This window comes from Acomys minous (genome assembly GCF_964271855.1).
Source record: "Acomys minous genome assembly, chromosome: 7".
In the NCBI taxonomy this organism is placed as follows: Eukaryota; Metazoa; Chordata; class Mammalia; order Rodentia; family Muridae; genus Acomys; species Acomys minous.
In genome coordinates this window covers 59,238,417-59,265,404 of record NC_140488.1, presented here as the reverse complement: position 1 = coordinate 59,265,404, position 26,988 = coordinate 59,238,417, and the positions used below count along the sequence as shown (strand labels likewise).

The window sequence follows — 26,988 nt, the reverse complement described above, 5'->3', positions numbered from 1 at the left end:
ATGCTATCCTCACATTTAGATGAGTGGAGGTAATCTGTTTAGAAGACAACACTGTTCCGAAATATTCTGTGAAAGTCCAGAAATACAGCTTTAACTTTTTCTACAGTCACAGTACAGTTATGAAAAATAATTAATTTGAATGATAACTTTATTCAAATAATTACTCAGAATATGAGCATCACATACTGACATTGGCATGCAATATTGAGATATTACATATATGTATGTGTGAGTTCACATCCTAAGAAATCTTCAAAATTGGACATTGTTTCATTCTCCTAGCATGTCTCAAGTTGAGAATCAAATTTCATAGGCTCAGCAGTCACATGTAGAAAGTGTTTATCTTACTGGACAATACTGTCCTGTAGGTTTATTTGTATGCAACCACACAATTAGAAAGTGACAGAATTGAGACTCCCTTTTTGTTCTAAAACTACTGCCTTTTTACCCATTAAGCATCATTGCTTATAATTACAATTGTTATTGACTTAATATTTAGTATAGCAATATGGAAAATACATTTTATCCTTCTTTATGTACTTCCCAACTAGCCATTATCATCTATTAGCTACAATTTTTCTGCACAATGTACACTGCAAGTTGTTTAGTACAACACAAAATGGCTGAAATTTAGTATACAGCAGCTATCATGAAAGAGACAAAATGTGCTTTTTGTGATTAATTTGTGTGACTAGTGTGTCTTCTTTTGCATAGTGATAACATGGGAGGGCATATCACAAGTACATTAATTGATAAGCAGTATTTTAATATAAGAGAAACTGAAGTAAGAAAAATTATTATCTTGGTTAATCTTATTTCAAAAAATGAATTTGGCAGAGTGATTTATACATATAGCAACAGGCAGTGCCAATAGTGTTCTTTTACTTGAAGACTATAGCTGCTCAGTCATTTACCTTAATACATTTTCCCTCAGTATTCAATTCTCCCAGGTCTGAGAAACAACTTTACACACCAAAGTTAAACAAACAAACAAACAAACAAACCTCTTTGATCATTTATATAATCATATAATACTTTATGGCTAAAGTTAAGAAAGTAAGCATATTTCCACTCTTACAGGGTATATATTATCATAATTATACTTTATATGCATAGCAGAATCATTGCTCAGGCTCCCTAATTAGAACACTGAAAAAATGCAGTAACAACCACAATTGCTTCATATCATTTTTTTAACAAACACATTGCATAGTGTCCTTTTTACTTTTGAAAGCATTGTTAATTATAAGATTTCTCATAGAATTTATGAGAACCTATAGCCACACAATCTGAAAAATATACATGAATTGGTAGCAAAAATTACTATAAACAGTATAGACTTGGGTGTCCGAAGTCTAGATTTTATAGCTATAAAATCTTAGGCTTTTAATCTATTCTAATTTTCTTACTTGAGAAACTAATAGTGTCTACCTCACCTTAGGGAGTGGTTTATTTTTTTTTTTTTTTGAGGATTAAAAGGACTATTTAATAATGCAGAAACATCATAAATTCATTTAGTCAAGGAGGGTCCTTCTCTCTAAAGGCATAAAAAGGTCCTTATCACTTCTTTCAGAGTTAGAGTTCAGGTTTCTTTTGCCAGGTATCCTGGCTTCTGGTTATTCCATTGCTCACTGGTGCCACCATCAGTCAGAATACAGGAGAAGAGAAAATGAGAAATTTCTTTCATTATTTTCAGATGTGAATTTCTGTCAGTCTGCTCAACAAACTATTTTTTTCTCTGATGATTTTCTGGGTTACTTGGTTTGATTTTTAGAGTCTCCTTGTTCTATAAGTAACATTTATACTCCACAGAGATGGTTTTCTTGTGGACTATACATATAAAATGATATACTACGCTACAGATGAATCACTATTAACTATCAAGCACTCATCTGGCTGAATGTACAGATTATCCATTCTTAACTGAATGCCAGAGATCAAACTGTTAAATTCAATGTCTTTGTATAAATTGTCTGTGTTTTATGAGCATCAATTCAGGAATTATAAAACAGACTTAATAATATTAACAACATAATTCTGTCATGATGATAGCTTTAAAAAGAGTTAATGACTAGTTCTTTCCCTTTAGACCAATTGAGATGGAAAACTTAGGAAATCAATTGACTGATATCCACTACAGGTGTTATGGTGAATAATTTGTGCTTTGAAAGTGTCCCCTTGACATAGCTTCGCCACGCTGTTCTAGATTAATCAGTGATTTCATTTTCATTGAGTTACTGCCATTCCCTATGATAGTGTCACCAAAAAGTGCGACATTCAAGAGTCAGAGCAGTAACTATTTAACAGCATCTGATTTCATCTTCTACGTAGTTCCTTGGTCCAACAAAGAGAGCAGAACATTGCTAGATATTATGAATAATGAAGTCAGAGATACAACAGGAATAAAATGTAATGCTAAAGTGTCTCCCTGGATACATACAAACAAATGCTTCCTTGCATTTTATTTCATGCAGAATGCACTGAACTGTCCTGTTAAGTTTTTTTTTTTTTTTTCTCAGCAGTGGCTTCAGGTATAAGAAGAAAAAAACACAGTAGTAAAAATGAATTGAAGAGTTTTTGAAGTAAGATTTTAAGTTAAAAATAAACACTACAATTGGAAATTGGAAAGGGGATAGGAAAATAGAAATAGAGTATTGCATAGTGGAGAAAGGATTCATAAATATTTGCCCACAAAAGAACTGTCTGAGGAAAAAATCTGTTTGAGAAAACCAACTAATAGTAACTAGCATACTACTTCCTTTTACATCCTTTGCAGATGCAACTCTCATTCAATTTTCCCTTCTGTATACAAGATTAAAAATCGAATATTTAGCTTTTAGTGCCTGAAAGCAGTATATTTTTTCACATTTTATTCCAGAAAAAAATCACCAAATCCCAAAATAAGACAAAGACCAGCATTCCTTTTCAAAACTAAACTGAAGAAAAAAAATTCAAATTTTTCTAAAATTAAACAAAGAAAGTGGATTATTTTCTAAAATGCACACCTTTGTACAGAATAATTTAGACTTTTCACCTGTCTCATTCTTGGGCCTCTAGGTAAGTATAAGGACTTTGTCTTTGAAATAACAATGAGAGAAGTCTTGGTGTTGTTACTTGTTTTTGAGCCCATTCCATAGGTAGAGAACTAGCCCTTGCCTTTTCCTTGTCTGGTGTCCTTTCCTGCTTTCAAACTGTGTTGTTCACATTGTGACAGCCCCCCACCCTCCCCACACCCCCTCAACTGAAAGGGTCACTGACACCAATGTGTTTAGTGCTACTCCTCCTCAGACACACCACTCTCACTCCACCTCACCCCACAGGGAAGGATGGGCAGCAAAGGTATTGGAGACCTTTCACAGTTGAATAGGACATATTCAGAAACAGGCACTTGGCTCAAACTGCGGGTTCTCACTGTTCTTGCCCCTACATTCCTTAGTGTGCCCTAAGTATCCTTTGTATGAGAAAATGGTGCTGCTGGATCCTGGAATCAGGGGAGCCATAGAAATCTCGAGAAAGGCACATAGACCAAGAAAAAGCAAACTTCTGTAAGACAATGTAAAGGAGTAAAACTTAAAGAGGACACCTGAAGTATGAAGAGAGGCGGAACACCCGCGGAAAGGGTTGCCTGCCCTGCTTATTTTGCTCTATGGGTTCCCTTAATCTTCCAGTCCTCTGGGCAAGGAGCATTCTGCCTCCTCTGGGCCACAAGCAGTAACTTCCCAAGCTTACCTCAATTTTGCCCGGCACCGCTCTTGGGGTTCTTAGTCTGCTGGGAGACGCCTCCTGAGCTGAAGTGGGAGAGAGGGTGCTGGGAGTGGGGGGAAAAGGGGGGTACTCATCAGTTGGTGCTGCGCCATTCCCTCCCAGCAGGCGGCTAGGGCACTAGTTCATTTCTCCTCCCCCGCCTTCCACTCGTTCACCCCCCTTCCGTCCCCCTTCCCCCCTCCTTTCTAGTCCCTCCCCCTTGCCATTGAAAAGGGCTGGCTTGGCTGTAGCTCCTTGCAGTCGACGAACTGTCAGGGCGGGAGGAGCTGTGAGCCAGACCTGCTAGCGGCGGCCCGCGTAGCAAAGCTGAAAGCCAGGCTACCGGAGTGCAACAACTCGCGGTGGCAGAGGCAACACAGGCGACCCAGGCAGCCCAGCTACCCCGGGCAGCCACACCGACCTCACAACCAGCCTCCAGGACAAACAGCTGTTCCGCGGACTGCGAGCTGTGGCGGTAGATCCCGCTACAGCAATCGCAGTCTCCGTGGAGCGGGCGGAAGCCTTTTTTCTCCTTTTTCGTTCCCCTCTTCATTCTACTCAAGAGGAGTCTGAACAGTAGGTAAGTATCCGGTTGGGTCCGGGAGTCAGAGCTTCTGAGGCTGGGGATGCATGGCATGTCCTGCACTTAGGACGTGGTGACTGCCTGCGCCTGGGATCTGGACAGTTGACCACAGTGTGCTTTTCGAAATGCTACTGGTGCCCTTTCTTCCGGGTTCTGTTCCCTAGAGATAAGAAAAAGATCAAATCCTGGAGGCGAGGTCGCAAAGAATATCGTTTTGGCACTGCCTCCACTTGGCTTGGTTACTTTACTAAAACTCTCACTTTTGTCGGAAAAGTGTCCGCACATGAAATTTCCCGACATTGCCTGTGCAATAAGGTCTTTCACTTTAACTGATTCTTTCAGCTTCAGCGAAGCTGAATGAAACTCTGATTGGGAAAGTGTGGGGATGCAGAGTTGACACCCCCAGACTGTTGGGGGAGTCTCTTGGAGCGATCCCAGCTAAGGGGCAATGCCCCAGAAGCTAATCTGCGGTGAATCCTGGCAGCAGGCCCAGCTGAGTTCCCCTCTCTGGGGGCTCCAATTCCAGTCCAGGTTTGATAGTGCAAACCCTGAGAGGCCGACCCTTGCCGCAGGGCTTGTGAAAACAGTGCAAACAGCAGGGCACATAGGGTCCCTGGGATTGGTTCACTTGGTATACACCCTTTTATCCTTGCCCTGGGACCTAGTGGATGTGGAGACGGTAGGTGTGGGAAATTCTCTCCCCCTTTTATAAACGGGTTTTCTTTTAAAAACCGGTCTTCTTTTCTTATTGGAGGAAATAAAAAGACTTCCTAAGTCAAGCCCACCATAAAAGCGTTGTTTTTTTTCCTAGAGAAATGACTTGGAATTCCTTAGCCAAAAGAACGCCCACCTATGTCATAAATACAAGGCATTTTCCAAGACCCAAAAAGGAGTTCCCTCCACAAAGGAATGATCTTCCTAGATCATGTACCAAACGGTCCGCTTTTCCCGAAAATGTCTCTTGCTAAAAGCTTCATTGGAAAAGGTGACTTAAAAATGCAAGCACATTGCTTTAGAGACTTTGGAAGAGCGCACGACAGTCTACCTCTGGTTAGAGACACTACTTTCCCTTGAGCGCAGTCACAAAGCAACTCATCCCCGGGGTGTCAGTGTCCCAGAGTGAACAGCAGGATCGCTTCCGTGTCTCCCCCAAGGAAAGACTTTTTAGGGTTTGAGTGAAGATGGCTCCTTTGCTGCCTGTGATTTATTCCATGCTCCACTGGATTAGCCGCCTTTGCGGCTTGGGGTGCTGGGCACTGGGATGCACGCGTGGAGTATTCAAGCGCGTGCCTGCAGGCGTGCACTCGCCTCTGTGAGCCGGGTGTCCTTCCAAAACGTCTTCTCAGGGCCTAGGAATCCAAACCTGAGCCACTGCGGCACCCACCAACAAAGTAAATCAGGGAGAGAAGAGGGTCTAGGACAAAAGAAAAAAATTTAAAAAATTAAAGGGCGACAGCAACAAAACAATAAAAACAAAACAAAACAAAACAAAACAAAACAAAACAAAACAAAAAAACCGTAAGGCTGTTCTTTCTCTCACTATGAGGAAACTTTCCAAAGGCAAATTTATACTAGCTAGCCTAGTGTCTGTTTCTGTATAATGGACCAAGACTGAAAAAAAAAAAGGGGGGGGGGAGGTTCAGAAACTAGGCCATGGGCAAAGGGGCTAAATGATGGGAGCAGAAGAGTCCTATACATTGTCATAGCACAGCAACCAGAAAACAACCTGAGGAGCAAAGGGATAATTCCAAGCACTTAGCACCACGGGGAAAAGGTGAAGGCTCTAGGTGACTTAAAGCGACTGTCTTCCTTGTCCTCCATTAAAAAGAAAAAAAAGGAAAACAAGTGTGACTCAAGACTGAAAAATAAGGAGTGAGTGGAGGATGCTCTTGTCCCCTCTGCAACTTTAGAAGATGTACTTTTAATTTTGTTTGAAACAAATTTTCAGGGTCAGGGCGTTAGCCTCCGGACTGTCCTTTCTTGGGTATTTGCTGGGGGAGGAGGCTTTTGAAAACCAGGGCAAGTAACTGATATTAAGTGTCCATGTTTCACCTTTCTTGTCTTTGGCTTATCGGAGGCAGAGCGGACAGTGTGCGTGAGGTTTTGAAAAAGAACCAGGAGATGGACGAGCCAAGGTCTAAATCTACCTTTCTCCTGCTGCTAAATTAAGAACTGCCGCGCCCAGCTCCCGTCCCGGCGCCGCCGCCAGCGCGCTGAGTTTGCCAAGCGGCTAGCAAGCGCCTCCACGAGCGAGCCAGGGGAATGCAGTTCATGCAGGGGTCCTCCTGATCTCGGACGCCCCACCTTCTCTGGCAATGATGTCAGCAGCTTTGAGGCTTGGCGGGCCTCCAAGAGGGCTAGTGGCGAGTGTGGGTCAGCGGCGGTTGCAGGCCAATCTGAGGGGCAAGCTCCAGGTGCGCAGCCTCCTTGCGCTCCTGGTCTCCCTTCCTGCGCAGCAGACCCCCACCACTCACTCCGCCCTCAGCGCACCCTCAACCTCTGAATCTTGTCAAGGTGCCACCTGCCCATAGCGCTTTTGTAACTCAGGCTTCAGAGTCCTGGTGTGTGTATGTGTGTGTATGTGTGTGTTTGTGTGTGTGTATGTGTGTGTGTATGTGTGTGTGTGTGTGTGTGTGTGTGTGTGTGTGTGTGTGTGTGTGTGTGTGTGTGTTCCCTTTGCTCCTTCCAGCCGCTCTTGCTCTGTTCTTCTTAGTTTCCAGCTCTTACCTTTTTTAATTCACACTGAATTTAATGGTCCAATGGCAAGGTGCCAGGGTGGAAATCTTTGCGGGGCCCTGTCCCCCTCTCACAGGCAAGCATGCTGAGTGATAAGACGTAAGGATCACCGCATCTTTACCGCCACCACCACCACCCCACACACACACCGTCGGTCTCTGCATGCAACCTAAGATGTGTGTGTGTGTGTGTGTGTGTGTGTGTGTGTGTGTGTGTGTGTGTGTGCGCGCGCGCGCGCGCGCGCGCGAGCGCGCGGGCATAGAGGGGGTTCCTTTTCTCTCCCAGATGGGGCGGAGGGGGAGGGGACGAAGATGAATGCTCTGGATGTGGAGTCCCAAGGAAGAAAATGCAAGGCTAGAAATAGGGAGTTGAACACTGAGAGGTTTCTGGCTCTGCAGCAGCAGGCAATGAGCCGCCAAGCATTTTTCTTTCTTTCTATTTTCTTTTCTTTTTTTCTAAGGCTGTAGAGTCACTTCTGTGGACCACAGCGCCTAACTGGGAAGATTCCTGAATAGGATTTTTTTTCCTTACTATACAGAAGCCCGCTGTAGCTTCCCTTTATAGTTTGCTCCAATCCTTTTGAGGAAAAACATCCCCAATTTCCTGAAAGCAAAGTCAATCCCTCTTCGCACTGATTGTGATCAGTGTATTCTTTAGCTCCAAGAGAAGGATGCAATGAGCAGTTAGAGAAGGATACACAGGGCAAGAAGGAGGGGACACAGGCTGGGCGTGTGAACACCAACTGAAGCCTGCAGCTGTCACATTCCTGAGGAAATTAGATTCCCAGGAATCACAGCAAACTGCTTAGCTGCTGCATTTCCTTTGGAGGCAGAGGAGAATTGCACAGTAGCATCGGATTTTGTAAATGTGAGGTTTCTATCCCCCATTCGTTTCTTCTTCCCTTTGATGCAAAGCGTCCTTTACATGATATATCTCTCCAGCAAACTTGAATTGCTGTGCATTTGAAATGCAGGGAGAACTCAGATTAAGTATAAAAAAATGTTCATTTTCTAGAGCTCAACTATTTGCTAAGGACCCACCCTCTCTTAATCACCAGAGTGCTGTTCTGATGGATGTCCTTAATGTTGGGTCTCTGAAGATGGAAGCCTGGCTGAGAAGATTGCAGTTTTCATATTATCCCTTCCCTTGTTACTCAAAACTTTATTATGCAAGACAGAAATTCCTGATAAGCTTCCTGGTTGTTGGTGGCAGAAATAAACCTGGTAAAGGATTTTAAAAACAGAAAATTGTTCTTTTTCTCCACGCAAGCACTCCGCAATGGCCTTTAGAGAAGATTTATAAGATTCAAGGGGGAGGGCACAGGAAGGCACACATTCAAGGAAGCGATACACAAACCACTGGCTTTGAGCTACACTCCGGAAATATGAATGCTGCCACGGTTTTTTACTAGTGGGAAAGCAAATTATTCAGGGATGAAGAACTGAAAGCTAATTCCCACCATAATTTTTATTTACATTTTTGAGGTGTCACCCAATTATTCACCAAAGCATCCACAAACATGAGTTAGTCAAATACTGTGCCAAAGTGTCAGGCTCTAAGATTCCAAAAGAGATTATGAAAATTTGACTTAGGCCTATTTGAGCTAGGAGACCCTCAAAAAATAAGATATGATGTGATGAAACTAATTGTACGTAATGTGTGAGTTAATTAATTTTTTGTTAAAAAGTTAAGAGGTTCGTTTAAAAAAAGATGTCTTCATGGTTATAAAATAATATACATTCCTAGTTACTGGCTAGCAAAGAAGTAGGCACAGGTGGCTATACAGAACAAGTACTAAGTAATGGAATGGTGGTGGCAGGAATTTGGTTTATTATGACAGTAACGTGTGTGTGTAATTTGTAGATTTTGGCCACCTTTGTGGATTTTACTTTTCAGGAAAAGATGCTATTAAGGACAAAATAAAAAGCAGATATCTTGCAGTGAGTGGTTTACGAAATTCTGCTGTCTACTCCAGCTTTCTCCCTAATGACCAGTTGAGACTTGCTTAAATCTTGTACCTTTCTCTTAGACACTAGCAAGCCACCATACCTTGTTTTCCCTTTCTGTTTTTCCTTACAGCTTTATCTCTGCATTAATTAACCTCCTAATTTCTTTTATATCCTACTGCTCATTAACTATCTTAGCCTCTCTAGTAACCTCAAAGGACCTTCAAGTAGTTAAGAAAGAAAAGAAAGAAAGAAAGAAAGAATCTCTACTTCAAAATTGTTTGCAAATTTGTAAAAATTTCTGCACTAAGGAGGCTTAATATTGTTTCTCTGTCTTTTGCTTGATGTTTTAATTTCAAATGGGATTTTTAGTGGAAATCCTCTTATTTATTGTAATTTTTTATAATTTCAAATACCTGTTTTCTTTTGGTTGCATTTAGTGATTTAAATACTGTGCTTTGGGGAGTATTCCAACTTTTTAAAAATTGTTCACTACACATATCTTATGCTGTTATCTTATCCTTTCTGGTGTGTCCTCTTCTCATGAGCCATTCCTTTTATTGGTTTTAACAACAATCTTATTTTTTATTTTCTGCTCCTTTTTCCTTAGTGGGACTGTTGTAACAGCATAAGTTTCAATATTTGGAAAGGGAAGCACCTCCTCAAAGACCCTCTTTAGGATCCCCAAAAATATTTTAAACTTCTTACCAATGTGTGTTTCTATCAACATATGTAGTTACCATGCCCAGGGATAAAGGCATCGTTTTGTATACAAAACCTTATGCTTATACAATTTCTTGATACGTGTGAAGAAAAGAAAGTTATTTGCATGTTACTCTACATTTTATAAATTTGGCTCAACGTTGTGGGAATTAGGAGGGAAGAAAAATGTATCATAAAAACTTTAAAAATATTTTCATCAAAGACATTTGAACTTTACCTGGGTGCAAATAAAATATATAATAAGTACACTTATTCATAGTCATTAACTTTATATTATAACATTTCTGAATTACATGTCATTGTCTGGGCAGACTTTTGTTATTTGAAGACTTTATTGATCATGCAGTATCCACAATGAAGAAAAAAATAGGTAAGATGCATTAATATAGATTTTCTTACAGTATTTAACAGGTCTTACTTGAAAATGATATGATTATTTGGCTGAAGTTAATCATAAAAAGGATATCTCAAAATCATGGTTTGGAAAAGAAAAATGTTATTGACTTACATGACATGTTTCGTCAAGATTTATATCCTATGTAGCATAATGGTAAAGCAGAGAAAAACTAGTTTAGATTGAAATTGTCTTTAGAGATTTATTTGCATACTTATAAAGATTGACTTTTTATTAATAGCCTGTTAAAAATAGAAAAGCTAGGCCATTTCAATTGTGGTTTAGAATTTAAAAAATGATTTGTCAAAATCATAAATGCTTCTGTTATTTTTTTTGCTTCTGTTATTTTTATACCCTGAAGACCTTCAACTATTCAAAAATTTAAAGTAACATTTTTAATGCTGTAAATATTGATCAACATAATTTTTTAAATTAAAAATGACAATATTATAGTTGTTATTTCCAGCACAAATATGAAAGAATGGTTTGTCTGTGTAATCTATTCATCTAACATGTGGACATAACATAATAAAAAAGGAAAGTAAAAAGAAGAAAGATATTCTGCAATAAGATTTTTTCGTATTCAATTTAAATTGTTTTTTATAATTTAACATTTCTTTTAGCTTGACAAAACGTTGTGATAAAAATGCAAACTGAAATTAAAATTGGTTTGCAGTTTATTTGCTAACATCATGTAAAATGAAAGTCAGGTATTGCTTTCTGCCACCGTTTTGATTCATTCTCCTTTCTAATATCTTCAGTGTGTACATCATTCTGTATATTTATATTATTTTAATATAGTTATTCCTTCTAGTCACACATAAACAGAATGAAACATGGAAAGCATGTCTATTTCCCCTTTTCCTGTCTGAAGGTCAGACAGCTTAAATGAATAAAAGCTATCTAGTCAGTAAAACGTAAAAGGATTGCTGGTCTTCAGTTTTCAAGCCAGGGCTTTCTCCCTAATTCTTCCTTGCTTCTCCTGTTTCCCTGATTATTTTATTAAAGTTCTGATGTAAAAAGCCCCCCAAAAGAAACCCTTAGATAAAAAATAAAAATCTCAAACATGAGTACTTTCATGTGTATTAAAATAAATTTGTCACTTTGCTGCTTGTATTGTATTTTCATTCCATTTAGTGTATTTGTGCATTGATCTTGTGAAAACTATATTATAAACTAGTAGGACTATTGACATATTAATAGTATACATTCCAGACACTTAAAGCATTCCCTTCATTTTATTTATAGAAGAATTCAAATTATGATCCATCATAATACCACTCCATTAATTTTGAGTTTACTTAACGTGGCAAATGCTTAGTGCTACATCTTAATTCACAATGCTTGTAAAACATCTGTATGTTTCTACGAGATTTATTTTAGGGAAAAATTGTTAATGCCTTGTAAGTAGTGTTTTTCTTTAGACATGCCATCTTGAAGCCACATGAGTGTTAATAAATTATGTAAAGGTTATATCATATCAACCAAAAGTCAATAAGCTTCCAATATGCAAATCTTTGCTTTGTCTTCAGGATTACATTTTTTTTTTTTTTGGATTTCAATATGGTAAGTGAGAGAAGGAAATTTATTTAAATTATGTGAACATAAAGTATTTTATAATTTATTAGTGTATAAAGAGTGGACTTGAGCAAATAATTTCACTTCCCTGAACTATTTTTCTCAAATGTAAAATGAAGGAGCTGAAAATTACTTCAAAGCTCTTTTGAATAGAAAAGAAAAAGGGTTCTGATGGTTCACAAAAGGCAGTATATACAATATTCGCCCTTGTCTTTTGGTTCTGTAGGCATTGCTAATTTCACTGCATTGACTCTTTAACCACTGATAACAAAAATGCTGTGGCTTATTCAGCATTGTATTCAGGATGTGGGAGTTGGACGGAATTGTGAAGGATGGCCCTTGGATTTAAGAAATTAATGGCTTTAAGGAGGCTACATATTGACAGGTCAGGAGCAATTAACATCAGCTACAAAAGTAATGAATACTCAACTTAAATTGAATTCAACACATATTTATTGAGTGTCATTCTTTATAGTACTATAGTATAGTATAGTCTAAGGCAAGTTTCACAGACTCTGGAAATGGCAAAGACCAGAAATTTTGAAAACAAAATATTCAGCTCACAGTTGTGGAATGAATTCTCTAGGAGTTCATATATGGTATTGCATGATAGGCTGATGAATTCAATTCTGCATATGTGGTTCCTACTTCTCACTGTGTTTAGAATTCCAAAACACTGTTGTGTGCAACCTTTTAAATACCTTTCCTCAAATGTGAGTATAAGTTTCCTTTCTTATCAGAAGTTAAATATCTAGGTTTATTCATTTATTAATCTTTGGGCTTTTCAAGACAGGGTTTCTCTATGTAACATTGGCTGTATTAAAACACACTCTGTAGATCAGGTTGGCCTGCAACTCAGAGCTTTGCCTGCCTCTGCCTCTAGAGTTCTCTGATTAAAGGCATGTGCCACCACTGCCTGGCTAATATCTAGGTTAATAAAGGTAGCCAACTTTCTATTCTGACTCAGATCTGTTGTCGACACTTTCTTTTAAATTGAGACTGTTAATTGCTCTTGCATTGACTATATTATATCTTGACATTGAGGCCAATTGGACAAAATATCCACACACATTAATATATATATACACATATATATATGTGTGTGTGTGTGTGTGTGTGTGTGTGTGTGTGTGTAGTTTTTAAAATGTCTTTTTTAAAATGAAATTTTAATTTATTATAGTTAGCTAAAATACACTAGTTATTATATGAATAATTTTATTTTTATAAATGCATATTGGCCATGCAAGTCTATGCACATTTATTTGAAGATTTGTATATAATTTTGTAAAGATATTGAGTGATCTCTTCTAAAATTTAACCACTCAGTATGTCAAAGTGAATGTTGAGTGTTAGAGAGATCTGTGGTGCAAAAAGGTAAGCAGGCAAAATGGTTCAAACAAACTTTTCCTTTTCTTCCATGAATAATCTTGTACAGCTGTATTTTCTTTTGAGGAGGAGGATAAAGTGGAGGGAAATAAGAAATCAAATGGAGAAGAAAGAACAACCATAGTGTTAGGTGATGGGGTTTGGATTTCAGTCTAGTCTGAAATATGCATTCTTTTTCAAACTGGCTGTGTTGGATTCTCTTTCTCACTTCAAATATTATATGTTTAAAATACTTTAAGTTTTATATGATTGCGGTTTATTAGGATAAAAAAAATCTTCCAAAATGTAACACTGCAACAAACACACCACACACAAACACAAGCACATGTGCACTGGCACATGAATACAAGAATGTGAGCAAGCCTTCATCCACTCATGCACACATGCACACATTCAAATGCACTATATAAACAAGAAAGATAAATCTTTTTTTTTGGTGGAACTGTCCAAAAGGGCACAGTTTATTTATTATAGGCAGCAGCTGGGAAATCTTAAATTAGGCTGCATCTCCATTATTTTTTTCTTTAGAGCTGAAAATAATATGCACTGTTTAACTCTGGCTTCCTCCACCTTTGCTTTCAGTTAGGCCCAATTCATAGAGCTCTCTTTGTTTGAAAAATTTCATAACAGATGAACTTAATCCTAACAATCACTAGATACATCAATTATACTCAACACATGAAGTATAATTATTCATGGGATTAATTATAAATCCATTGAACATTAATACACTTATGTGCAAGGGTTAAAAAATTGAAATGTGAGCCTAATACTCCACAAAATGTATAGCTGGGTCACTGTAACAGCATCAAAGTACTTTAAAATAAAGCCGGTAGACAATTTGTAATCAATCATGATCACTACTAATGACTTCTTATTTTAAACTCTAGTTTCTAGGAAGGTATATTTTATTTCTGTACTACTTAAACTTTAATGTACAGACCAATTATGTAGAAATCTTGTTAAGATACAAATCTTTACTCAGTACCTTCTGGGTTGAGACCTGGAATTTTGCATTTCTGAAGAACACTGTTGGCATGTTAATGCTGCTACACCTCAGCCCACAGAGAGTAAAAAGGATAGAATACATTATCATGTAAACATGACAAAGGTGAAGTTAACCAAAAGTAACATAAAATAATTTCAAAAATCAATAAATTTTGGGTATTTTGCAAAGTATGACATAAAAAAATCAAAGAAATGTATGATTATTTGCATTTTGATATTAAACTTGATTTTAATCCTGTTCATCTTATGATTAACTTTTTCACCAGCTCAACACACATACATTTATATAGCTTAGAAACCAAAAAAAAAAAGAACACACATTATCAATAGTTTGAACACACAATGGTGAATACACAATATAAAAAGTTATAAAGTAAAAAATATTAAACATTTGCAAAGAATTATAAAAGCTATAATTATTTTTAGCAGTGTATAGCTTCTTGAAACTATGAATTCATAAAATATCTTATTGATTTTTAATATTTAGTGCATGTGTGTTTATACATGTGCATTTTGGCATGTGTGTAAAAATCTGAAGACAGCTTTCAGAAACCCATTCTCTCCTACCATTTTGGTCTGGGGAGCAAACTCTAGTTATCAGGCCTCACAGTAAGTACCTTTACCCACTAAACCATTTTTCTAGCAATATACAATATTTTAAATGAATGTGTCACTAAAATCATTCATATTTCAGAGTAGACAATTGAATTTTCACATTCTAACTTAAATGCTTTCATTCTTACTTAAAAAATATGTTTCTTGCCCTTTACCAGCCAGGAACACCAAAAAAAAAAAAAACAGTGAAAAGGATTATATTTTTTATTTATTCATTTTTTTGCTACCCACCAAAATATCCCTAAAATCCGGCAACAAATGATAAACTAGACAAACAATGGTTTGGCCACAATTAGGCTTTTGTCTGAGAATGTAGGACATTAACTCTTTAATCTGAGTGAAACTTTCATACCTGATAAGTCTACAGAAGTCTTCAGTCAATTTCATAGTACAGAAGTGGAAATAAAGTGAATCCTGAGCATTCATTACATGTATTCAGTCAGATATAAATATGTTTTGGGAGAAGTACAATGCAGTCTGATGAGGTTTATGAAAATAATTGAAAAATATCACTTCAAAGGTGGTGTTGCTGTCTTAATTGTGGCACCACAAGTCACCATCCTGACAATGAGACCATTTGTACTTTTTAAATCTTAATTTATTACAAGTTATACTCACACCTGTATCAGATCTCATCCAAATAGTTGGCTTCCCCTTCCTCTGTGTGCACACAGGACCTCCCCAGCAAGGGGAAGTGATCAAATAGGGAGTACCCTAATTCATGTCAGAGGCAGTCCCCAGGCCAGGCGGTGGTGGTGCACTCCTTTAATCTCAGCACTTGGGAGGTAGAGGCAGGCAGATCACTGTGAGTTCGAGGCCAGCCTGTTCTACAAAGTGAGTCCAGGACAGCCAAGGATACACAGAGAAACTCTGTCTCAAACAACCAGAAAAGAAAACAAAACATAACATAACAAACAAACAAAGAAAAAACCAAAACAGAGGCAGCCCCTGCTCTCCCCACAACAGTAGAGAATGATCTGTCCATTGGCTAGAACTAAACAGGAGGTCAAAGTTTACTGTATGCATTGTCCTTCCTTGGTATAACAGTTTGTGCAGCTTCCTGGGTCCAAATCTACAGGCTTTGATGGTCTCCATGTGGGGCTTGTGAACCCCCTGGAACCTTCCATCCTCTACCCCTTCCCCAATTACTCTTCCATACCAATCTCAGCACTCAGCCCAGAGTCCAGCCACCAGTCACAGCATCTGTCCTAATTCCCAGCTGAGTGAAGTCTCTCACAGGTCATCTATGTTGGCCTAATATCCACTTATAAGTCAGTGCATATCATGCATGTCTTTCTATGTCTGGGTTACATCATGCAGAATGATTTTTTCTAGTTCCACCCATTTGCTTGCATATTTCAAGATTTCCTTGTTTTTAACAGCTGAGTAGTATTCCATTGTGTAAATATACTATAGTTTCTTTATCCATTCTTTGGTTGAGAGACATCTAGGTTGTTTCCAGATTCTGGCTATTAACAATAAAGCTACTATGAACACATTTGAACACATGTACTCGTATGGTGCAGCATCATTGGGGTATATGCCCAGGAATAGTATAGATAGCTGTTGCTGTAGCACTATTCCCAGTTATCTGAGGAAGCACCAGATTGATTTCCAAAGTGGGTGTATAAATTTGTACTCCCATCAGCAATGCAGAAGTGTTTACCTTTCTTCACGTTCTACCGAGCATGTGTTACCACTTGAATTTTTTATCTTAGCCATTCTGGTTTGTGTAAGATGGAATCTCAGAGTCGTTTTGATTTGCATTTTCATGAAAATTAAGAATGATGGGCACTGTTTTTAAAGGTATTTCTCAGCCATTTGGTGTTCCTCTGTTGAGAATTCTCTGTTTAGCTATGTACCCCATATTTTAATTGGATCATTTTCTTTAGTGTTGTTTAATTTCCATTTGTCTTTTTGGAGCTCTGATACTGTAATAGTAACAACAGAGCTTGTTTGGCAGAGACTTGAAGATCCCTGTGAACTATAAGGCCAATTGTATTTAAATATTTTTCCTTTTTTTTTTTGCAAGTGCTAAATAAAGTTGGGTGTCTGCCAAAATCGCCTTGTTTTTCATTACTCTTAACATTACTTAATAATGGTAAGCATAAACTGTTGCTATGTGTCTGCCAGGGAGATTAGAATAGCATAAATAGCATATATCTTTAAAAAACATGAATTTAAAAATTTGTAAATAAAAGAGATTAATAACTATATATGTAATATTATAGAACTATTATAAGAATACCACAATTAAAATTATGAATTATGTCTGAAGTACATTAATATTTAAGACTTTGACCATGAGAAACAGAATACAGTGAAACCAAGGCCACAGAGAAAGGAGTACTACTATACTTGAAATAGCATCTCTTATTAATAAGAAATAACCATGCTGGCAGCTGGCTTTAATTGTATGAATGATTATATTATTATTCTAAAACTTTTTTTCTGATTATATAGTACTCCAGTTTTTATGTCATTTGCATCCATCTCACAATGATTTTGTGCCATGGGTATTACAAATATTATATATTTTTTAAAAAGTAACACATACCTATTATTTATAAGATTATATACCTTTTAAATCTCTCAACTAATACACATATTCTTTTTATATTAAACAGCACTACATATTAAAGAAAACACAACAATTTACCCAATGCTTTAAGTGTTTTGAACTTATATTAGAAATAGTGAAGACAGCATATTGAGTTGTTTACTTTTCAATTATTTTTTGAGAAAGCTTTTCAGTCTTTAGCTCAGGATGGTTGGGATTCACCCAGGCTTTGAACTACAAGTAATCTTCTTGCCTTGGGTTCCCTTGTACATGGAATTCAAGTATGAGCTACTATGTCCAGAACCTTTACTTTTTAAAAATATAGTTAAGGTAAGAAGAGTTTTACACTTACAAATTTACAACATGTGATCATAAATATATAATTAAAAATGAGACATAATAAACTATAAAACAAGAATGCAATAAGACCTAATGAGAAACAATTGTTGCAGTTTAAAATAGGATCAGAAATCAGAGTTAAGCTCCTTCGTTTTTTTTTGTTTTTTGTTTTTGTTTTTTTTCTTTGTAAAGATACACCCTTCTTAGAAAGTAGGCCTGGAAGAAAGTATTTGGGAGGAGAAAAAGAATATGTTACAACCATAGATTATTATACACAATGTGTGTGTCTGTGTGTATGTGTGTGTGTGTGTGGAGAGATAGAGACAGAGAGAGAGAGAGAGAGAGAGAGAGAGAGAGAGAGAGAGAGAGAGAGACAGAGGGAAAGACACAGAGACAGAGACACAGAGAGACAGACAGAGACAGACATGGAGATAGAGATAGAGAGAGTGAGAGACAGAGACAAAGACAGAGACAAGGTCAGATATCTATCTATACCTGTGTTTCAGCAAATCTGACAAATTTGAATATTGGGAGGTTTCACAATTTTCATTTTATTTGAAAATTATTCAAGAGTTTGCATTGTATAGATTTTTGGGTGGCAATAGTTAACTATGTAGGGTGAATAATTTCACCCAGTGGGAAATCACACCCTGTTTTCCCTTGGGAGAACTAGATTATTAGAAGGTATTACAAAAATAACTTTTGTTGATGGAGAAGCAAGCTTTGTTTAGTTTCTTTAACAAATCTCATGAGATAATTAGTATATTTAAAAATATAAATGATGACACATATTCTAAGTGCTATTAAATAAAAAGAGCCAAGCCCTATCCCCATTGTAATGTTTCTTTAAAAGTACATTTCATTTATGTAGCATTGTTATTAATATTTATTTGTGAACTTGTTTTTTATACTTCAAGGGCCAACATATTAATAATTAATATTAATCTCCAGCTCTACTTTACCCCCTGTTTTCTTATTGCCAAATGAAGAAACATGTTTCCTAGGTTGTCAAATGTCTTCCTTAGGTCAATACATTACTTTAAAAGAATACTCAAATTTAGGGAGAAGTTTGCCCTAACATACAGATTGTATCATAGATTAGAAAGAATTCATTCTTATAATGTGTGGTGATATAATTATTCTAAAAAAGGAAAATAAAAAATAAAATAAAAGATGTGATATATATATATACGTACACACACACACACACACACACACACACACACACACACATACACACATATGGGTTAGGCCTAATATTTTCTAGCAAAATAAACTTTTCTAAATTCTGATGAAATATCTGGATTTGAATGAATTAGCAGTGATCTGAGGTAATTCATAACTAAAAATATTTCCATACATGTGGGCCTTTATTTTTTCTCTCCTCATTAGTAGATAGCTTTGAATAGAGAAAATAGAAACTATTTCAATAAAGCGAATGTTCCTATGCATTAGATAATAGCTTTGAATCTCTAACTTATTTATTAACTTGCTTATTGTTTTTTAAAATCAACTATGGAATTTTTGTTATGTGCTCTTTTAAAATAACTTAATAAAAACTACAAATATTTTATAAATATAAGGAAACATTACAATGAATTAAGGTCTAGGATTTTCAAGAAAGTTTCATTATTTCTGAAGTGACACAAGAATTGAAATACTGTCTTAATGACAGTCTGAAATAAAATATAGGTCTCTTTGATTATTTTATTTTTCAGGGTATTATAATGTCACTTCATTTGCCATAGTATTTGCACTGTGTAAATTAAACAGATATGTATTTGGTGTACATAATGAAATGTTCCCAAGTATTATAGTTAATTTTAGGTACATATTTGAATAGTATAGTTTGTTAGGTACCACGTGATGGGTGATTTTGAACAAATACTTAGAAAATTGTTTACCACCACTCGGAATAAAAATCTAAACTGTATAATACAGTATAATGTATTTTTAGTATTTCTGATTTTGAATAATAAGATACATCTCCCAAATGTTGTTTTATGTTGCAATTTAAAATGTACTGAAAATTTCCAAGGCAAAAGAGAGTTTTATACTCACCCCAAGATATTCTTTATATCTTTGTTTTTGTTTGTTTGTTTGGCTTCATTTCTTTCCTTTTTGTTTGTTGATATTGAGTCTCCCTGTCTATTTTCGACCAGCCTGAAGCTTCCTGCATAGAAAAGGCTAGTCTTAAACTTGTAGTCCACCTCTCAGCTTCTTTATCGGAATTCAGGACTTGTACTCTATCATTACAACCACTCTGTTACTTGAGACTTCCATATATATTGAGGTAAATTTTTAATATATAGTAAAAATTTCTATTCTTTCAATGTATAGAACATATATTTCACTTATTTACAGAAAATTAAATATTTTCCTAATCTAAAGGTGTTTGTTTTCTTGATAAAAATGACTAACACATTAGGCTTTTAATAGATGAACAAAGTTGCAAAGCTTTGCTCAGCAAGCACACCTTCAAAGGTCATGCATTTAAAAAATTACAAATTCACAACTTTAGGTTTAATGGAAAATCCAGCACTCTCTATTATATTTTATACTACTTGTTTTTGTTTGATTGTCACTTTATTTTACAGCTGCAGACATGTAGCTCGGTGTTAAACTGTTGGCCTATGAACTCGGTTCTGGCTTGAGTCCTGAGACTTGGGATATGGGGTGGGAGTAAGAGATAATGAAAAAAAAAGTCTATAACTGTCTCTAAAATATAAAGGGTTTTCATTTTCCTCATAAAAATATTAATTAAAATATTTATTGGTCTTTGGATCCTCCCATTTGCTGTCCTCCTTACCCCTTTCTACCATTTCCTTCATTTTGCCAGAATCATATTTCTTTTGTATAGTATAGGTTTTTAGACAAAATTAAGAAATAATTTAATATCATTAATTTGCTATTCACAGGGAAATTCTTTTATTTTTGTGTTGAAGTGATAGAGCATCTATCCAACACAGAAAAAATCTATTTTTAAGTGAAAGTACATGCTGGTGAGGATGTGGAGAAAGGAGAACACTCCTTCATTTCTGGAGGTAGTGCAGTCTTTTAGAACCACTTTGGAAATCAATCTGTTGCTTTCTCATAAAATTGAGAGTAGTGCTACCTCAGGACCCATTCATACTATTCCTGGGCATGTACCTGAAAGATGTCTACCATACAACAAGGACATTTGCTCAACTATGTTCATAGCACCTTTATTATTGATATATTTTTATCTTAACATAAAAATGACATTGTTTTCAAATTTATTAAAGATAAAATTTTTTACTGTGTAGTGAAAATGATCAATGGACAAAATATTTGCAGAGGCTACTAAAGATAAATGGGTATAGTTAAAAATGTTAGATGAATAATAGTAAGTAAAAATGATCAGCATCATTTTCTTAGTCACTCAATATGCCAATTCTCAAAACAAATTCACAAAAAATTGAAAATTATATTTTATTTGATTATATTTTCAAATTTTCAACATTTCCAAATTTACTAAAACAGTTACTCTTCTGGATTTTAATATTACATGTTTTTATATTTTAATTGGTTCAAATTACTCAAAAACTTTTTAAAAATTATTTATAGCTTAGGCCCTTATATATGGACCTCCAATGAATAGGAGGTTTTCTAATTATCTTCATGCTATAAATAGGTAATCTGATACTTAATTTAAAGTATAAAGGCAGAAAATGGCCATGCCTTTTACTTCTCTACCTCAGTTTTAGTCAGAATGAAAAACATAGTTATTTTTCTTTACATATAAGATACAATTTAATTGTATTTTTGATTATGCACAGAGTCTTTCTATCCTTACTTGTTTTTCTCTATAGATACATGTTTTAATTTCTATTCATTTGCTAGCCATATGACTATATTCAGGCTGTAGAATACCATGCCTTGAAGGAAAATATCACAATGTTTATACTGAATATTCTATTTTTCTTCTGGATACCTTAATTGCAGAAGAAATATTCTATCGCAAAATTTCTTGTCATTTAAAATTTTAGTTACATTTGGGAAAATGTAAATGCACATATTTTAATGGCTTGATTTAGAACCTAAATTTCTCCTTTCTTCTATTTTTAATTTAGTTTGTATAATCAATTTAAGGTAATTAATATCATAACTACCTTGTATGCTTAGATTTTTCAAAACCTATTTTATTTGGGGGTTCTTAAATGTTTCTACCTCCCTTCTAACTCACTGACCAGAGGTAGGGGAGAAAGAAGGTTAATGAGAGAAGAAGGTTGCAGACTTGTTTAGATGTAGTTCCTTGGGCCAATTCCACTCTGTGTTGTCAGGATACCAGCATGATCCAACAGAAACAACAAGGATCTGCCCAATAGGCAAGAATCAGAAGAGTGGCCATTATCAACAGAAATACCATTAGAAGTTCTCAGTTGCATTTCATTCTTTGAAGTGAAGACCAGTGAAGACCAGCAAAGAGCAGAGAAGAATTGCATAGCATAGCAATGCAAAATACGTCATCTCACCGTCTATGGGGTTCAATTTATATTTTTCTAAACACGACACACCCTCTCATATGTCTGTATTCAGCAAAATATCACATGCCCTCCTACAAGACAGCTTCCAGCAAAACACCATGTACCCTCTCAGGACAGTTTCCAGAAAAAGATCACATGACACAATTGTGTTAAAACACACACACACACACACACACACACACACACACACACACACACACAAAACTTCCACTTCACTACCCTGTGATCTTTTTTCATCAAAGATTGTTGTATTTTTATTTCATTTGTATTAGTTGCTTGGCCTGCTTGATTTAGGGGTACATAACAGTGTTTCCTTCTAATGATTTTATTTGCAAATTTTTAGGTTAAAATACTAGTTTCAACTCCAATTTCTTTTCAGAAATCCTGATATAGTACAACACTAACATTAAATAAGTAAGTAATGTTCTCTTGATTTATAGATGGAGAATTAAGCTTATTTACAATCTGTGTGCATAGTTCTACATCTAGTTTAATCAATTATTTTAACTGATTTTCTTCAAAGTCTACTGCTAGTTTTATCTTTATTTAGAGCCTGATGATCCAAGTACCAGCTTATATTTGTACTCTAGCAAAATGCTGCAAATCTTTATTGTTTAATCATATACTGAAGGTTTATTAGCCAAGTAGAAAAAGTATGACACCTATATACTGATCAAAGATTAGTTACATAGTTAAAATACTTTTGGTTTGGTTCATTTCATTTATTTTTTAAATTTTTTCCATTCACTGAAACTAGATTCTTTTCTCATACAATCTATCCTGATTATAGTTTCTGCTCCCTCTATCTTTTCCAATTCCTCCTCCACTTCCTCCCCTCCAGATCCACTCACTTTCTGTTTCTCATTAGTAAAAGAGCAGGCTTCTAAGAGGTAGGTTTGTTTCATCTAAAATAATTAACATTATGGTGCAATAATTATTTAATATAATATAAAACAGAAATCAACACAGATGTTCCAAAAAAAGACAACTCTGCACTATGAAACTTTGCCAAAGTAGAATCTTATTCTGGAGGTAAGCATTATATTTTATTTCTAGTACTGATACTTAAAAAACAAAATCTTTAGGTCTCTTTTAAAATTTTGTTATACATAACGGCCTTAAAATTAGGTCTAGGAAAGCAATTTTTTGTTTTTCTTATAAATATTCAATGTTATTGTGTGACTAATTCTTTCTTTAATATGTAATATATATACATATATATGAACTTATATAATAAAGTATAAAGTCCGTGTATTAAAAGAAGATCTGGAAAATCATTTAGGCCAAATTTATTATGTTTTTTTTTTAATTCAGAGATCTCAAATGAATAGATTAACACAATTTTCTCTTGTGCTTGGAAATAGCTAATTGGTTAAGAGCACTTGCTGCTCTTTCAGAGGACAACTACTTGATAATCAGCATCCATTTTCGGTGACCCACAACTGCCTTTGACTTGAGCTCAGATGCTTCAATGTCCTTTTCTTAGGTCTGAGGGTCACACACACACACACACACACACACACACACACACACACACACACACACAAAATCTAGGAAAATATTTCTAAATATTTTGACTAGTTATTTATTGTTTTTTATGCTATGTTTTTAATTATCTAAAAATTTACTCAAATATATGGACACTTAAAATTGAATATTTAGGACAATATTTCAAACCATTTTGTGAATATTTGAACTAAAGTCATCATTTGCTAACTATAAATCATTATGTTTTCTGATATTCATAAAGTTGTCATTTCTATTATTAAGTTAATAATTTTATAATATGTTGCAGGCTTTGAACTTTTTCAAACTTACTTTATTTGGGGTTTTTTAATGCTTATATCTCCCTTCTAACTCACTATCCCTAGATAGGAAAAAAAAAGGGGTTGATATGAAGAGGGGAAATAGACCTTTTTAGACTCAGATCCTTGGAACAATTACACTCTTCATCTTAAACAAACAAGGAATTCAGCAAAGGTGACTGCAACCGCAGAAGCCAGAATCTATAGGAGCAGCCAGAACTCAGAACTTTGAAAGGGTCTCTGGAATATTTCTTTCTAGGAGGGTTGCGAAGTGGAGGAACTAACAGCCAAATGATAAGAAGTGATACCAAAACAAAAAAGCCAAGCCTTTTGTTTAGAGTTTATATCCTCTTTATTAGGATGTTTATCAGTTGGAAAAGACCATGTCACTAAAAAATGCATTTCATCTTCTAGTGGACAAACACCACGTGTTCTCTCACAAGTCTGTTTTCAGAGGACAAACACTGCACACCCACACAAAAGTATGTTTCATATCCCACTTTTGGGATCAAAACAAATACATGCTTATATCCAATACAATATGTCATAAATATATGTTGCATTGTTAAATAAAAGATGATATTTCTCTTAACATATTCTGGGTTTTTAAGAATGTGACAAAGACTTGCTAAATCAGATGACTGCTTTGAGAACCAAACACCTCAAATCTTTTGGTATGTGTGGTGAATATGAACTTGACAATGTTTTCTAAAGATAATTTGGGGAAATGATCTTTTAGAACTTTCATATTAATTTTTCAACAACTACATATTGTTTCCCAGATGAAAATGAAAATTACATAAGTCAATAATTTATTCTCCAAAAGCTGCAGATGTAAAGACAAAAATTATTGACAATTCAAGCATACAAGTTCTCAATGTTTTATGTTTACATTTATTAGTTGACATGTTGAACACTGATATATACTTATCAATTATTTTTTAATTAAGTGTTATGTATAAATTCATTGTGATATCACATCACAATATCTTATATGTTCCTAAATTTTTTGTTTTTGTTTTTGATACAGGATTTTTATGTGCACCCATGGCTGTCATGGCACTCTGTAGACCAAGCTGGCCTTAAACTCACAGAGATCTGCCTATGCCTTCTGAGTGCTGGGATTAAAAGCATGCACCACCACTATCCTGTGTTTCTAAATATTTTTGTAAGTGCTTTTCTTGAAATATAATATTCATATATTAGACAATAGTATCTGTGGGAAAGACATGTGGATAAATATGTCCATACCTTTTTACGTATGAAAATGTTAATTATACACATATTTGTAAGTAAAAATTACAACTAGCATATGCAATAATCAAGTAATAACAAACTAGTTTTAGTTCTCATTCACAAAATCAATTATTTATATCTTTAGTTTTTGTCCTCACTTGTAGTTTTTTGATTTAGTAGTAAACTCAAACATTATAAATTAGAAGGATAAAAATGCTCTGAGAGTAGCCAAAATGTATAATTGCTTGGGCTTTTAAAAGCAACTCAATTTGCCCTGTATTTTAAATACACCCAAAATAACTGATTCTCTCTCTCTCTCTCTCTCTCTCTCTCTCTCTCTCTCTCTCTCTCTCTCTCTCTCCTCTATATATCCTTTCGGTAAAGTGAATAAGATAGTGTACAAATATTGACTAACGCTTTAAAGATAAGTGATATAAGATAGATGATCTATTATTACAAAAATTACTTTCTTTTTAAAACTAAGATTTAGTGCATTGGCACCATTGATTAGAGAAAAAAAGAAACATGGATAATATATTATGTTAAAAGTATGTGAAATAACCAATGATGATTTTCCAAGATAGATTATCCATTCTTTGCTGCTTGGACAAAAGGATGTGATGAATCACAGTGCATGGGATTATTAAATTACAATTCAAATCAAAATAAACTTTTGTCAGTGAAAGACACAACTAAATTTCATTTATTGTTTCATAAATACAATATTTTCTACAAGAAAGTTTGCTATAAAACAGACCCCATGAGCTAGGAATCTATGCAGAAAATACAATTTTAAAATTAGAAATATTTGACATATAAATCTAGACAGACTGTTGTGTTGCAAAGCATTAAATCAATAATTTTTTAAACAGTATTATTTGTTTTTTTAGATTAATTCATTCTGGCCGGTTTAAAAATTAGATTTAAAGAGTATTTAAAAATAGTGTTCATTCATATGCAATGCTCCATCTAACAAGTAGAGAAGCTTAAGGAAGCAATAAGTAAAAGGTGTTTAGAGGAGGCAAATATATGTGAAATCAAAACATGATACATAACTTTATGTGAACAAAACAGTACAAATTTGATTGATTTGAAAACATGTCATCTCATTAATCTTAGCTTTCCTAAAGCTGTTAATTCCAAAAGAAAACATAATTGTTTGAATTCAGAAAGTGGCCTTCTTTCAATTATGATACTTTGTTATTCATAGTCATTCACAGCATTATACAATGAAAAGGGAATGATGCAGAAAAATAATACTCTAGAAACTGTTAAACCTAAACACATACTTAGAAAAATTGGAAAAACACGTCTATTTAAATAATAGCAGCCAAATTCATTCTAGGAAATATTCTTCATACAGATACTAGGTCAAATTTTTTTCTTGGCTTGTCTTTGCCATCTTTCTTTGGTTTTAGTTTGCTATGTATAGATTAGACTAACATTTTTATTATTTTCATAGCTTCTATTTTGACTGTTTAATATTCTTGGATAAACACTTTTTCTTGACTCATGTAAACATTTGACTTCTCACCGACATCAATATTATATCTTTATGCTGACACATTTTGACAGTTTTACCCATGCTCATTAATGTATACCTGTTGAAAAAATTTCATGCACACCTAGTTTGTGTATTCCTCAGATATTTGGAATAAATAACTCCTAATTAAAATAATGATTTATGTAGGAAATTGAGTAGTGGTACATCTTGACTAAATATAGAGAACATATTAAGAAGAAATAGATAAAATAGATTGTAAATAAAAATCTATTCTTTTGCATGGTTCCATCTAGTAATTAAAAATTATTCTTCAGAAGACATAC

At 35.1% G+C, this 26,988-nt stretch overlaps 1 protein-coding gene across 4 annotated transcripts in view; it reads left to right on the top strand.

Moving 5' to 3' along the window:
• PCDH11X (protocadherin 11 X-linked) overlaps positions 1-26,988 on the top strand; it is a 663,262-nt gene that overhangs the window by 92,805 nt on the left and 543,469 nt on the right. For 3 of the 4 annotated variants that reach the window (XM_084789428.1, XM_084789430.1, XM_084789431.1), the window contains exon 1: positions 4,016-4,324. The exons of the other annotated variant lie outside the window; for it this stretch is intronic. The gene's annotated coding sequence lies outside the window, so the exon portion shown is untranslated. Of the gene's footprint in view, positions 1-4,015; positions 4,325-26,988 lie in introns of those variants that run through there. 4 annotated transcript variants of the gene reach the window in all.